The sequence below is a fragment of the Parus major genome, chromosome 3, assembly GCF_001522545.3.
Source record: "Parus major isolate Abel chromosome 3, Parus_major1.1, whole genome shotgun sequence".
Lineage (NCBI taxonomy): Eukaryota > Metazoa > Chordata > Aves > Passeriformes > Paridae > Parus > Parus major.
In genome coordinates this window covers 32,216,669-32,228,093 of record NC_031770.1, presented here as the reverse complement: position 1 = coordinate 32,228,093, position 11,425 = coordinate 32,216,669, and positions in this window count along the sequence as shown.

Genomic DNA, 11,425 nt, shown 5'->3' with positions numbered 1-11,425 from the left:
CCATCCATCCATCCATCCATCCATCCATCCATCCATCCATCCATCCATCCATCCATCCATCCATCCATCTATGGAATGGGTTAAACAGCCTGTGCCCCACCCCTGAGGCCAGCCTAGGTTTCCAGGCATGGAAGGGAGAGGCTTACAGCTGGGGATCATTACTGGGCAGCCATAAGGAGGGTGGAGACCTTCCTCCCACACTGATCAGAGGAGCTTTGCAACTGTATGCCCCGGAGCCAACGGATGAGGTCCAGGGCTTGTTTACCACCTTCTGCGAAACAGGGGAGCTTTGTCCACACCAAGGAGAACATCAGCAGATCCCACCATGAAGTGATGTGTTATGTGCTTTCCCAGAGCGAGGGGACCACTTCGTGACCACCCAGTCTGCTTTGGCTGACTTCTCCAAATCAGAATGCCCTGATTTGGCTGGCCTGCCTTGGGTTATTCATTCATCTAATATTCTCCTGACCAGGAGGCAAGAGGGGATATTTTGTTCCCTAACCTTTTATTCCTGCTAACAGAGCCCATTGACAAGTCATGGGAACAGATACACCTCTGCTGCCTGAAAATACAGAGCAGCAAAACATCTGATTCAGTCCTGCCCTGTGCAGGACTTGCAGGAATCAAGGGAAATGGACAGGCGGCCTTTCTGACTTGAACACAGCACAAAACCTCCAGATGCTGAGAGTTCTCTATTCAGACTTGAAAAAATTAAGCAAAATCCTAAGGGATGAACTAATAATAGAGGAGGGATGAATAATAGTAGAGGAACTAAGCAGCAGCCATTTTGTCGTGGGGATGGCATGGTGCCTGGACATTCACAGATGAATGGAAACCCACATGCCAAGGGATGCCGGAAGCACAGTCTTTTCCTTGGAACGATGGGGAGTTTCACATGAAAAATGGATGACTCAGTCTCCTGAGCACCACAGTCAGACAGGGAGGGAAGAAAGCTGTGGTACTCCTCCAAGCTTAGCCCCTAGAAGAAATTTGCCAGATACAAAAATGAGATGTTAAGAGATGTTTGGCTCGTGTGACTGTTTACCTGCTTCATGCCCTCAAGCAGCAAAGGTGTGCTGGCAGGTAGAAATTAACAGTGTAGACACAAGCTACTTGGTTTCCAATGAAAGCCAGGATTGTCTGGAGGGCCAGTCATAGGTTCTGAAGGTTGAATGGATGTGTAACTCTTCATCCAGCAGAATTGAACCAACTGCTGGGGAATTTTCATCTTGGCTAAGCAGGACATCCAGAGTACTTTCCAAGATCTAATTTGTACTATCCATTATGATCCTCTTCTCCTCCCTTCCAAGCACAGGGGATTTTGTAATCTCTGCAGGATGGCCTTATCAAATACTCTTGAGCTGCAATATAACATCTTGGAGGAAGTTATACCCCTTGATTTCATCCTGCACATTACACAAGGGTGACTCAGCTAAGGAGTCTGGAGGATTTATTTATTTATTAATTTATTATGAGATCACTGACGTCAATTTTCTGTGAAATCACTGAGAAGCAGAAAACAGATCATTGGCCTCAGATCCTTGAAAATCATATAAACCTGTGGGGAATGTCTGCTGCAGACTTCATCTGCTCTTAACAGATGTTTATAACACAATGGCCTCTCTCATCTCAGAGCTGTAATTCAGACAAAAGTCAGCTCGATCACTGCAAATGCGCCTCCATTACACTTATGTGTGGTGAGTTGGCTTTTCTGTGTCAGTGAGTTTTAGGGTCTAGTTTTTCCATGAAGACTCCATCAGCCTCTGTGGATATGCTCACCCTCTAGCAGAGGCACCCACTGCTTGAGTCAGCTTTTACAGAGCATTAGAGTTTGAAGAAGTGGTTTGCACTCTTCAGCACCAGGCTGAACCAGCACAGACAGAAAAGGATTTCCCATGCAGACAATGACAAGTCTTTGAGGAAAAGAAGGTAGCTCAGGTCTGCTCTGGACAGCCTTTTGCAGAAGTCTGGCATGGCTCTGAAGGATTCATGTGGGTTCACCTTCACACTGAATCTCTGGAGGATTCTGCAGCTTCACTGTGCTCTCCTCCCAAAGGGCTGCTGTGAGGTCTAGTGGAGACTGAGCCCCCCTTCTCCTGCTGTCATGAAACTTCATTCACAGACTGTTGTTTACTCCACATTTGCACCTTCCATTAGTGGTTTAACTTCAGTCACCAGAAAGGGTAGGCCTTCTTCACCTCCTCTCTAGATCTTCACTTGTTATCTACCAAGTGTCAAATGAGAGACCTATTCAAGAAGTCTTCCCATTTGATTATTGTACACAGGAATGATGTAATAAGCCTTTCTGGTTGATTGCAAATTTAGGAGCCTCCACAGTGCAACTAAACCACTGCATTTCCCACGAAGAAGAGATAGCAGCCTGCTGTCCTCTGTCAGCTCAAGGGCAGCTCTGTCTGAACAGGTTAAGCTTCATTTAGGCTTCCTGGTGCTGTGCCATGTATCAAGGCTATCCACTTTTTGAAATAGGGAATATAGTGTGGTGCCTAGAAAACATGGCAATGTGGGGAGAATCACTGTTATGCTCTCGTCACCTTGCAAAGACTATGTGTGCCTTACCATGTAATGGTGCATGATCTAAAACAGGGTACCTGAGACATCACCTAGCTCTATCTCTGCCAAGGACAGATATCACTATCCAAGCAGGTCTGGTGAGTATTTGAAGCATCTTGGTTTTGGAAATTTCTCAAGAAGGAGATTGTGTCGTTGGAGTTGGAGCATCTGGTTGGAGGCCTGTCACTAGTGGTGTCCCCCAAGGTTCAATACTGGGCTCAGTATTGTTTAACTTATCCTTGCAGGAAGAAGCAGATGCCTCCTCAGCAAGTTCACTGACAACACAAAGCTGGGAGGAGCGGCCGATACCCCAGAGGGCTGTGCAGCCCTTTGGAAGGACCTCGACAGCTTGGAGAGACGGGCAGAGGGGAACTGTCTGAAACTCAGCAGGGGCAAATGCAGGGTCCTGCACCTGGGGAAGAATAAACCCAGGCACCAGTCCAGGCTGAGGAGCAGCTCTTCAGAGAAGGAGCTGGGCGGTCCTGGTGGAACAAACTGTCCATGAGCCAGCAGCATGTCCTTGTGGCCAAGAAGGACAATGGAATCCTGGAGTACATTAGGAAGGACATTGCCTGCAGGTCAGGGGAGGTGATCCTGTCCCTCTACTCAGCCCTGGTGAGGTGCACTTGTCCAGTTCTGGGCTCCTAAGGACAAGAGGAGGTGTCCCTAGATTCAGTGGAGGGTAAAAAAGATGATTAAGGGATTTTCTTACAAGGAAAGGTTGGGGGAGCTGGGCCTGCTCTGTCTCAAGAAAAGACAACTGAGACGGGACCTCTTCAATGCCTATAAGTATCTGAAGGGAGGGTGCCAAGAGGATATTTCCAGGCTCTGCTTAGTGGTGTTAAGCAATAGGACAAGATGCAACAGGCAGAAACTGATGCACAAGAAGTTCCACCTGAATATGAGGGAGAGCTTCTTTATTGTGTGGATGACCCAGCACTGAAACAGATTACCACAAGAGAGAGGTTGTGGAGTCTCCCTCATTAGACATATTGAAGAACTGTCTGGACACGGCCCTGTGCCATGTGCTCTAGGATGACCCTGCACCAGCAGAGGTGTTGGGCCACATGACCCACTGTGGTCCCTTCCAACCTGACTCGTTCTGTGATTCTGTGACTTTGCAGTCTCTGCAAAGCACTCTGTCTTAGGAGAGCAGGAGCCCTTAACGAGCTGAAAAGTTTTTCTGGATGTCTAACCTCCTGAAGGTGGAGAACAACTTTTGTCTGGTTTCTTTTTTAGACATTTTTTACAAACCTGAAGGTTGTCACGTTTTCCCTTCCCTCCTCTCATAAGCAGACTAAACAAATTAAGTTCTTTGAAACTTCATTCATAGATCATGGTTACTCGGCTGCTGATCATTTTTCATGGACTCTGACACGAGTAAGCTTTTCTTGAACTATATCGCCTAAACTGAAAATATCCAGAAAGTATGAGGCTTTCCTAATACTTCAAAAAGTGGAATGATTGCAGCATGTCTGATGCTTGTGGCACTTTTGTTTATATAGCTTAGCAGCAACCTTTTCTCTTCACACCTGTGTGTCATCAAGTCACTGAGTAATGACACCCATAACCTCAATGATATCCATGTCCTTTTCTAAAGGCTTTGTTGCCCCCTTGTATTTGCTTACAGCAAATTATCCTACTGTGTGTGGCTTGCATTTGCCCTTATGAATTGCATCCTGTTTATATCCATTTCACCAGTGTCACACCCTGCCTGAACTCCCGTCCTGAGCTCCAAAGTGCCTGCAACCACCACACAGCAAATCAACGTCAGCAAAAAACTCAACATGAGCCAGCGCTGTGTGCTCACAGCCCAGAAGGCCAATAGAATCCTGGGCTGCATCAAAAGCAGAGTGGCCAGTAGGGCAAGGGCAGGGATTCTGCCCCGCTGCTCTGCACTGGTGATACCCCACCTGCAGTGCTGCGTCCCTGGGGTCCCCAGCACAAGGAAGGACATGGACCCATTGGAGCAAGTCCAGATGTGAGCCATAAAGTTGATAAGAGGACCAGAGCACTTCCCAACAAAGACAGGCAGAGGAACTTGGGGTTGTTCAGCTTGGTGAAGAGAAGTCTGCATGAAGACCTTATAAGGGAATTCCAGTATCTGAAGGGGGCCTACAGGAAAGCTGAGCAGGGACTCTTCATCAGGAACTATAGTGATAGGACAATAAGTAAATGGCTACACACTGAAAGAGAGGAAATTTAGGTTAAGTATTAGGAAGAAAATCTTTACTGTGAGGGTGGTGACACAGTGAAATAGAGCCCTGGGAGGCTGTCAATACCCCAACCCTGGCAGTGTTCAAATCCAGGTTGGGTTAGTCCTTGAGCAAGGTGGTCTAGTGGGAGGTGCCCCTGCTCATGGCAGGGGGTGTGGGGACTAGATGACCTTTATGCCATTTCAACCCCTTAACATTCTATGATTCTGTGGAATGCAATACCCATCTTTGAAACCAACAACCAGGCTGATCGTGCAAGTAGCTCTCAGCATTAGAGCCAGGACACACCTTGCTCATCTCCTCCCACCCTGTTGTAAAGGATGTTAGGTTATTGCCAGATCTATGTTGACTCTTACTTCTCACCTCGCTCTCTTGGTCAGTCTTACAAGTAGTGTATCTGTTCCAGAGCTCTTGCTGTTGCTGAAGGCAGCCTGAAAGTTCTGAAGTCCTGTGACTCCATTTCCTTTATTCCTTTAAAAACAGGTACTATCCTTCTGCCTTTATTCCCAAATCATCTGGAAACTTACCCCTTCTTCTTAAGATAATTACTACTACATTTAAAACCATTTCAGCCAGGATTTCTGCAGGGCTAAGTAATCTTAAAGGAAGAGAGATACATCTGAGGTCAGTGACAAGAGGAAGAGGGAACCAGTGACTCTGCTCCATCTGTGGGGCACGTGCCTCCAACCTCTCTGCCTGGTTAAGGGAGCCTGCAGGTGCAAGTCCTCCACCTCCTGTGGCACAAGGAGTGTACGTGAGCCTGCAGACAGCATCCTCCAGCATCTGGCCTGTTTACATAGCAGAGAGCTTTTGTTAACATCAGGAGGTTAGCCAATGAAGGGAAATTTTACAATTACACCACACAGCTCTGTTGACTCAAAAGGAAGAGTTAACTTCAAAGTTCCACGTAGCCAGGCTCACGTAGTCCAGCCAGCTGCACAATGAGACATTTCAGCGGAAGGCTGGGAGTCTGCTGGATGGATGCAAGACATTCACACGGGGCAGATAGCAGCTCTCGCTAGGCAGCTGGCAAACGGGCAGCTCCCAGGAGCCAGAGAGCACCCTGGGAAAGGGGCAGGCATAGCAGGGAACAAAGGCTGCCGAATGGCTGCGGGTGTGATGCTGATCAGCATCCTCTCCATCAGGCTGGAGCTGGCAGCTGCCTCTGGGCACCCTGGATGAGTGGGCCACTGAGTTCCCAGGCCCCTTGAGGGATGCAACAGCAGTTTAACAAAGTGCAGTTCTGCGCATCAGTGAAGGGGCTGCCCCAGCGTTGCCCCCCCTGTCCCAGCCACACTGTTTTTCATTTCTTTTCCTAGACAGGATAGGCCCAAGTCTTTGGGGAACCTTTCTGCCTTTCCCCTTACCTTTAGCCATGAATGAATTTATTCTTTGCCCTGTTCTTGGTCCAGCAGTTTTCCCAGCTGAGCTGTGAGCGAGGTAGGCGGACGGAAACACTACACCCAGCTCTCACTCACTTCTCCCCTGCCCGGTGCAGAGCTAGGCAGCCCTGCACACGATCAATTACAGGGGACGGAAATGCCCCGTGATCAATATCCGGTGGGGCTGAGTGATGACAGCCCACTAATCATTTCCAGAATTTGTGATTGGGCTTAAAGGGCTGCATTTGCCTTCGGTGAGTGTGAGAAGGGCAGCGGCCCACGTTTAGGCAGGGAAGAGACAAAGCTGTGCAGAACATTGCTGTGCTGCTGCAGTGATTCAAGCTGAGAGGTGATTTATGAGTTTATAGGACAAAGATAGATGTCCTGTGGGATATCTCATGATACTGAGTGGTTATAGCTTTGCTGGACATCAGTCCCCACCCATCACACATAGCACCTCGACTTCCAAAAGCTGCATGGTCCCTCCCTGCTTTCTCAAATTCTCCGGAGGGAGTAGGTCCTGCCTCCACTCTGACAGCTCTACCAAGCAATCAATTCTGCCTGCTGGTCTTCTTTCCCAACAAGCACCTGCGTGCTCCTTCTCTTCTCACCTGCTTGTGTCCCTAAGAAGCTTCCCATACATTTTCTCCAGATCTCTTTTTCCACTGTGGTGCTGGGGAGCGTAGACAGAGATCAGCCACTTGCTTTATCCCAGATGTGAACCTGCCTCACTGAATTTCCTGGTCTTCCCCATATCCCTGGTGGCTGGTGCCAGGATTGTTGCTTGGCTGCCTGTTCTGGGAGAAGTACATCCTTGGAAGGAGCCATCTTTTATAATTTTGTGTCTCAGCAGGACCCAGCAGCACCCCAGGGGCTCTGCTTGCACAAGGAGTGTTTGGTCAAAAATCAGCTGCTGCACTCCAGACACAAGGTATGGCTCCACTGGTACACAAGGTATGGCCCCAGGATAATGAAAGGCAAAAAAACCCCTTTTATTATTACCTATGTCACCAAGAGATGATCACTCCAGAAGAGAAGCAAGGATGTGTTTGCTGACCTGGCTTGTTGCTTTGAAGCCCCTCATCCAAAAGCAGCCCCAAGAGGGTCTATAGGATGTTGCCCTTGCTAAGAACAGATCTGTTTTCCCCTGGGAGCAAGGCACTGCCCAAATTTTCTCCCATGCTCCTCTTAGGGGCTTCTCTCATTTTTGTCTGAAGGTATAGGTCTGGTCTATAAGGTAAGAAAAAAAGCCCTGATCTTTCCATACATCCCCACTCTGGGCCCCTGCTATGAAGCTGCTCTGAAGGGAGGCTAGTGGCAAAGTCCCGTGGAGACAAGCTGGAGAGAGCTATGGAAATGGAAGCCAGCAAGAGGGTGGGACACCTGGAGGGCTGCAAAGAAACTTTTAAGTAATTGTTTCAGAGAAAAAAGATATTGGGCTGTGGAATGGAAATTAATGATCTGTCTGCAGTGCATATTCAGGACAGGCAGGAAGCCTTGGGACACTCTTGGAGCAGGGCGGCCAGCTCCTGCAAGAACAACATACTATGTAATATCCTCATGTCCTTGCTACACACAGAGCTTTGGCAGCATATGTATTTTGGGATGAGCCTCGCTGCCTGATTTCCAGATAAAGATTTTACAGAGATTACTTGTTCCCAATTTCAAACCACTGCAGATGTAACATGTTTCCAAGCTTCAGGTGGCCACTTTTTCCTAGCTGCTGCAGGTAGGGCTGGGACATCCTTTAGCAGAGATCATCAGAGCAGAAAACCTTCCCTGCACAGCCTGCTAAACGCTGAGTTTAGCAATTTTCTGCAGACCCTGCCTGCCACAGCTATGCAAGGAGGATGCTTGTAAAGTGCCTGGGATGAAATCACAGTCTGGGAGATCTCCTATTCCTCCTTGCCCCCTCAGAGTCAAGCTCAGTGCCCTGCTCAGCTCCACTTTCTAAGTGCTGCTGTGTTTCTTGTGAACTCTCCATCCTGAGATCAGGGCTTGAGACAGATACAGTAAACAGGTTTCATGTAGTAACCGAGATAAAGGGGGATGTCTGCTGATGCCAGGCCAAGCCCTGCCCAGGATCATGCCAACACACATATTTGGGAGAGCAAGCATGTATTAGGAGTGTGAATTAATTACCCAGGCTCATTTATCACCATCTCTCATTTATCCCTGCCTCTGAGAGAGGCTCACTTCCTGTCTCAGTGACAGGCTGCACGTACAGGAGCAGGGCTCTGGCTAAGGCTGGCCTAGGAATCCCAGGCACCGTGCTCCCATCTCCACACCCTACTGCTGCCTCCTGAGCCTGGCAGGCAGGGCAGAGCTGTGGGGCAAGCAAGGCAGGCAGGAAGGTGGCAGCAGCCCACTTGTGCCTTTCACCTTGGGCCTTGCTCCTAACTGGTGCCAGCTCCTTGCAGGTGACCATCTGGGATGCAAGTCATTTGCTAAGCGGGACAAGGAGAACTGGGGGATGCTGCGGTGCTGGGGCAGCGCTGCATAGCTTCCAGAAGAGGGATGGTATTTGTGCAGGGCCTGGGTGATAGTGCGGTCTTGGCAGCTGATGTGGGGGAGAAGACCCAGATCAGCCCTTCTCAGATAAAGAGAAAAGCAAGGAGAGACCCCAAAGACCAAGGTGTGGCATTACATGTCAGGCATTGGGAAAGACCTGCAGTTGCATCCTGAAGCACCGGGATGCACGGCAACGGGGACGTGTTTGCTCTGCTCTGACTGCCAGGGTCACTCTGAGGGAAGGTTTCTCCTTCCAGAGTCTTTAGTCCCATTTTAGTACATCCCTGAGCTCACAGCAGAACTGGCTGCCCAAACTAACAAGGACTATGCTCCTCCAAAAATGGAGGTGGTGAGGGGTGAGAGAAACCAGACCTACTGCACTGCAGGGTTCCTCCCCCAGGCAGCCCCATCTCCTGGACCCTCCCTTGGCTCCTGATGGGCTGCATCTCCTATCACAGTCTCCTCCTCCACCACTGGCCACCAAGAGCTGTGTCTATTGGTGTTGTTTGCATCAGCCAGTCTAAGGCTGATCCAGCCAGGGATGTTATTGAGGAGCTGGAAACAAAGAAAACTGTACCACTTCCCAAAGAGTCCCCATATGCTTCAAGAGCAAAATCCCTTTGGCTTGTAAGGAAGATGCAGACATGCTTCAGCAGACAGCACCCTGTGTTCACCCTCCTGGCACCCCACCAAGAGGCAAGGTCACTACTAAAACAAGGAGAATGTAGTATGTAGAATGTAGTATGTCCCCAATGTCTAAATAGCCCCACAGCTTTCTGAAAGCCCTCCTTCTCTGCATGCCCTACAAACTTCTGCAAGCACTAGCCACCCTGGGACTGCAGCTTGCGGAAGAGGTCTCAGATCTCAAGGAGAACTTGTACAGTGTCAAAATCTGGGAGACAAAAGACTAGGCTTGGAGGTAAAATAATCCAAGGAAGAGAGAAAGGAAGAGAGAAGAGAGGAAGAGAAAAAATTTGCAACCAGCTCAGAGAAGGAAAGTTGTGGGAGAACAAGGAGTGTGCTCCAAGGGATGTCATAGTGCAAGGTGTGCACAGACACAGCAATTCCTGTATCCAGCGACCTCTTGGAGAGCAGCATCAGGAAAGAGATTCAAACACAAGTCAGGTGGCCCTCATGTATCAAAGGCTTCTGCAAGAGGAACCAGCATCTCCTAGGAGAAGCCCAGCTCAGCTCAGATGAACAGAAATGGGGGAGCTCCTTGACACACTGGCTGATAAAATATAACAGTAGCCCAGGTACTCAACTTGAGAACATGTTCTAAAACACCCTGCCCACCACATGTCCCTTGCCCTCCATTGACATCTGTACATTGTGCTGTACTCAGCACAGCCACTGCAGGCAGCCCTGATGGTTTGCAGTACAAGGCACAGAGAGAAGCACAGGGACTGCAGCAAGCCGGTGAGCTGCCCAGTGCAAAAAATCCCTGTAAGAATTTACTGCAAATTTCTTGACTCCTTCGGCATCTCCCCCAAACACAAAGCAGGGTACTGATGGGGAGGATGACTCTAGGGCTCATAAGATATTTGTCTCAGAAAGCATATATGCTGTCCTTGCAAATGGCATAGCATGCTGCAAAGGACTCTCTATTAGTCCTGAAGGATGAACCCAATCTAGCATTAAATCCAGTTGGCTTGATTGCCAAGAGCAGCAAAGCTCTGGTCTCATGGACTTCAATATGAGTCATTTACTCCCCGCATGGAGCCTGGATCATGTCTTTGTGGTGACTAACTATTGGCATCGCTAGCTCAGAGGTGTCTATATATGTTCTATACCTGCCCAGCTGCTGTCCTTTCCTAAAGTCATCTCTCACACAAACAGTACTTGGGCTCTTCCACCAATGCTGCCCTGCATTGCTCAGCAGTTCCTGCCCTGTGCTGCCTCCGCCTCCCTTGACTGGCAGGCAGCATGGCTGGTGCTGTGGGTGCCTCAGTTCTCCCCTCTGTGCTGCAGCAGCTAGTCATAGAATCAGGGGATCATAGTCATAGGAAACATTGATGATGGCAGAAATCCTCATAATGCAGCATGTACAAGCACTGATGCTGGTTGTTACCCTCAGTTCCAGGCCTACAACACCTCTCCTTTCTTGTTCCCAGAATTTTGTTTTCACTGCCAGGACAGACTACGACAAGTTTTTGTTATTTAAAGAAACTCATTCCCAGTCAGTAAAAGGTTTCCTTGGCAATCCCAGTTGAACTTGCTGATGGGCATTTCACACAATCAAAATACAGTGTATTTGTGGTCAGCCCCAAGTCCAGAGCAGGATGAGCAAAGAGCTCTTCTCCATGCTCTCTGGTGGTTGCACTCTCCTTGGTTGCTGGGAAATAATAATCCACTGGAAAAGCAAAATAATAAGCACCCCTGTGTGCCCTCTGTAAACAAACCAATCCCAAAGATCCCAGCCAGACTAGAGTACAGGACACCAGGGGACCCTCACAGGTCTACCTGCTGGGAGAGAAGCAGCACAAGAGATCTGAGCCATGCTCTGGCTCCCAAAAACCTTCTTCCCTGCCTGCTTCTCAATACCTCTACCACTTCTGCAGCTCCCTTTCTCCCAGCTCCCTTACTCACTGCCTCTGCCAGGTCAGCCCACAGCTGTGCCCACTGTGGGATTCAGTAATTTCCTGACATTCAGCACTGTGCAGGGTTACCAGGAGCACATGTATATGAGCAATCATAGGAGAGTGGGAAATCTAATACCACAACCAACAGCTCACAGGGAAGAGG